The 4,632-nt window shown below is 36.2% G+C and overlaps 1 long non-coding RNA gene across 1 annotated transcript; it reads left to right on the top strand.

The window, feature by feature from the left end:
- Positions 1–1,902: 1,902 nt before the first annotated feature.
- Positions 1,903–4,144, top strand: LOC113086942 (uncharacterized). The gene is made up of 3 exons (XR_003285153.1): positions 1,903–2,085; positions 2,771–2,866; positions 4,009–4,144. It is a non-coding gene; the product is annotated as an uncharacterized LOC113086942 (long non-coding RNA).
- The last annotated feature ends 488 nt before the right edge of the window (positions 4,145–4,632 follow it).

The raw sequence follows: 4,632 nt of genomic DNA, 5'->3' as shown, positions 1-4,632 counted from the left end.
CAAAACTACTAAAACCAGGTAAACTTAATCAGTTTAACATACTCCAGTCCTCAATATCAGACACACAAACCTCAAGAACGGTGACAACCAACACGTTAAAAAGATGAGCTCTTTACATCACAGTACAACAATAACTAACAATAATGATAAAGCAATAATAAAAAAGTTGAAATTAAGTCAGCAAACAGCAAAACAGTAATGCTATAACAGTAACTGCATAATTTATTCACGCTGCAATGCATGCTGGGAACTCACAAAGCCTTAACATGTCAACAATATGAAATTCTTTGTTCAGACAACTTGTGTTTGACTAGTTGGGGCAACATTTGGGGTAATTTTTTTGGTCAGACAAGGATTTTTGTGTAGTTTCAAGAAAATAGCATTTAGACTCAAAAGTTTTCGTAAACTGGAAAATTAGAAGTTTCATTTTTTACAGTGTTGTTGAGACCTTACAAATAATGCAACATTGCCAAAGATGAGCGATAAACAGTTGTATAGTGCCTAAGTATTAATTCAGAAATGTGTAAATCCCCATCTGAAAAAGCCAAATTGTCTGAACTTTCTGAATTATCTGAACTAGAATTAGAAGGAATGTTTCCCTTCGAGAAAGACTTCAGGGAAAGTAACTGCTGGCATTGTGACAAGATGGCGGACACAAACTTTCAAACTTTCGAAGGGAGCTCCTGGGAAAATCCTTGGAAATATTTCAGATGAGCAGGTGCAGATAAGTTGACCTCACTTTAACTGGGTTTCAGCTACAACTTCAAAATAAAATCAACTCAGTTTATAAAATAAGATGAACTTTTCCTCTGAAACATCTGAAAGTGAGTTCAAGTGGCTTACAACAGATAGTTCAAGTTCCAACTAGCAATTTTATTGACAGTGAGTGCAAAAATCTCAGTAAGGTGAACAATTTTGAGTTGTCGTTTTTACAGTGAAACATTAACACCACTATCGCCGCTTAAAATGACACTTTGTGCTTACCGCACTTTTACAGTGTTTCTGTAAGTTTGTGACTCTGTGTTTAAAGTCCAGATCTGTGTACATAAACATTCTCAGATCCCATAATTGTTTTTCTTTATAACTTTTTTCAGTTCAGTTTGAAGAAAACAAACAAACAAAAAAGCATCCTGCTGGATAGTCATGCATCAAGTGCAAATAAATAAATAAATAAATATAAAGGTTTGCTATGGCAATAATGTCAACTTACTATTTTATTTAAAAATAAATCAAAATCTACTACACAAATACTCAAAATCAGCATAAAAGGGTGAATTACGGGACACTTTGGAGTTTTATAGTTTACGGTGTCTCCTCGAAATTTCTGACTGATAAAATGAGAAAGATAAAGTAAAAATATTTGCTAAGGCAGAAAACTAAAACATATATAATGCAGTCGCAATAAGAATGATTCCATAACACAACAGAAGCAAAACCAAAAGCATATCCTATTTCCTAGTTTCCAGATCATTCCAGTTGTTCAGGACTGGATTTGAGTTCAATACAGTCCTTATTTCTGTGTTGGTCATTGGGCTCACCTTTAGGCCAAAACCTGAACAACATGTGTCAGATTTTCTGCTTATTAGCGCAGACAAACTCACCTGCTTCTCTTCACTCTTAATAATGACCAGATCTGCTCCACGCTCCCTGCAGTACTGTCTGCTGTCAGACCAGTTCTTCAACTCAGTGGATATAAAAAAAAACTAACTTCAATTCAATTCAATTCATCAGTTGAGCCCTCCTCATCAAAATCTCTCTTTAACTGTTGTTTCTCTTCAGTAAGATTGTTGATTCTGGTCTCCAGCTCCATGTTCTTCTGATTCAAAGAGTTGAAGCTGTTCTGCAGTTGGTGTTTTTCAGTCATTAGATCAGTGTATTTGTCCTGTAACTCTTCATCAGTTCTCTCTCTGCTCTGATGGTGATGTGCTGCAGTATGATGAAGACCAGCAGAAGAACACAAATGAGCCCGAGACCCACTGTGATCAACAACAAACATCTACTTCCTCCTGACGAACATGACCAAAACACACAAATATAATTCATTGCTGTTCATGTTATCAGAAATAAAGCTTCAAATCAACTTCTGTAAGGATAATTTACTATTGCTTTTGGTAATAGACATGCATTTTTATGTTGTATAAGTATATTTTCAAGTGCTATGACAAAATTTGCGAACAAGAACACATCGAAAAAGTAAATAAAAAATAAGTAAATGATAATGCATTTAATTTAAAGGTAGCAACAGTGACATTACATTCATTGAAATACAGTATTTGAAATTGTATGTGATGTTTCTCATTTTCTCACAGTGAAAACTATTAACATAACCAAGTAATTTTTCTTACTGCGCTTCACTTTCTTTCTTCCTTCATGACTCGGAGTTTGAGATCCAGTTGTGTTCTGAATATCTTTGCATTCAACATTTTCATAAATAGCCTCTAAATCCATTATTTACTGTGTCTTAACAGCTTAGATGTGATCTCTAAAATGCCGGTTAGTATTTTTAGTGAAAAGTGCCAAGTTTACACAGAAAGTGTTTGTTTCACACTGGCCTTTGATGGGAATAAAGTCCTTCAGTCTCACTTAAAAAGCTGAGCTGTACTGTATTTGTATTTTGTACATTCGACCTCATCTTACCAGCTTCAGAAGCCAACAAGAGGAGTCTGTGAAGACTCAAATAAACTCAAACAGTCTTAAACAGGCCAAACTGGACCTTTATATTGATGTAGGAAACATGGCTAATGTTTGTCTTCCTCTCTGATCACTTTAGGCTGATAAACCTGCTCTCTGCTGTATCCTGCTGGACTGGAGGAGATCTCTCCAAACAGCGATAGACTGGTGGAACTGAAACAGCAAAATCCCGGAGGTGAGTTAGCATTTCAGCACTTCTGGTTCCTTGTCCCAGAGTCAATGGGGTTTTTTAATGGGAGTTTGGTTAAATCAACTTAAATTAAGGTCCTTAAGCTCAAAATAATTGGGTCAATAAAAATTTGGGTCAATAAAAAATTGTTCTTTGCACATTTCTACAGGCACACCTGGGCTGTTAGACAAAATATTAAGAAATACACAGGTTGACAGTGTCACAGCTACTTGTAGTAAAGGGAAGAGAGAGGATGTAAATATAGAAGTAAACCTTTAATAAACGGAGACAATAAAGTAATGATTGGAAGGAGAACTAGACGAGAAAAAGATGAGCTTTGTAATCAGTAACCATAACAACAAATAATCAATGGGAAGAACGTAAAATGGAAGAAAACTAAGAAAAAAAGCAGATAAAAACTAAAAGTCAATAACCAACTAATAAGAAACATGATAACAGCAGAATATGGACGTACTAACAGCTGCTAGAATGGAGCAATGTAAAAGCAAGACATTGATGAACCCTATTTCTCACAGATCCCTTTTTTTTTCTCTGAGCATGGGCAATCATTCCAGTTCTCCAGGGCAGGATCTGAAGGTATCAGTTCAATACAGTCCTCATTTTCACCATGATAGTTATTCGGCTCACCTCTGGCCCAAAACCTGAATAAAATGAGTCAGATTTTTAATGATTCAGAACCCCTAAGTTTGCTTAAAATGTTCATCCACTTTGCAACTGAATGAGGATCATGACAACCAATTCAGTAATCAACAACACTCCCAGCAGCAAAACATTTCAAGAGTAAACTAAAATACTACAGAAGCAGAAGTGAACATTGAAGAGAGGAGGTCAATATTCTTTTAATAGAATGTATTTTTGAGAATTGCCTTTCATGGTTGTGCTGTTGGAAGAAAATCTTCTCATTAATGGTTTTAATGGTTTTTAAATTAAGAATTAACCATGGTTTTCTGTGAGTGTTGTAGCACTTACACTTGATCCAGCTGTGAATTATCCACCCATTTCATGATCCCCTCTTTCTCTGTGTCAGACAAACCAATCCACACTCTCTCCTTGACCAATGAAGATATGTGTCTCTGTGTGAATAGGAATAACATGGAGTAAGTGTGTTTGCTCTCATTCATTAACAGACACTCACACAAACTCACCTGCTTCTCTTCACTCTTAATAATGACCAGATCAGCTCCACGATCCCTGCAGTACTGTCTGCTGTCAGACCAGCTCTTCCTCTCATTGGACAGAAACAAGCCATCTGGACCCCACCGATATCCTGAGAGAAACACAGAGTTTTAAAGCTGGAGTAGACAGTTTCTACACTACTATGGCAGATATGCAAAAATACATCTTTTTTTTTTCAAACAACCTTTGCAAATGCCTCTTTTGGGCATCATGCCAACTCAAACTGTGAACATCTGTGAGTCATCAAGGGCTCTCTGATTGGTCTGCGGCTACACGGAGCCATTGAGATTTTCAACCAGTAAAATAAAATGAGTATGGAAAATGTTGCCTACCCTATAACTTAAAAATTGTATATAGGATTAACAACAACAAAAAACAGTTTGAACCTCGCTTAGTAGTGGTCAGAAAGTGCTGCAGTATGATGGCACCAATCAGAAGAAGACAAATGATCCCAAGACTCACAATGATCGCCACTAAAAAACACCTTCCTCCTGTCAGAGGGGAAGAAAACACAAAATATTGTTCAATATTTACTGTACAGCAAAACTCACAAACAAGAAAATATGCTGCTTAAG

The sequence above is a fragment of the Carassius auratus genome, unplaced genomic scaffold (genome assembly GCF_003368295.1).
Source record: "Carassius auratus strain Wakin unplaced genomic scaffold, ASM336829v1 scaf_tig00044258, whole genome shotgun sequence".
Classification (NCBI taxonomy): Eukaryota; Metazoa; Chordata; class Actinopteri; order Cypriniformes; family Cyprinidae; genus Carassius; species Carassius auratus.
This window is presented reverse-complemented; position numbering and strand designations above follow the sequence as displayed.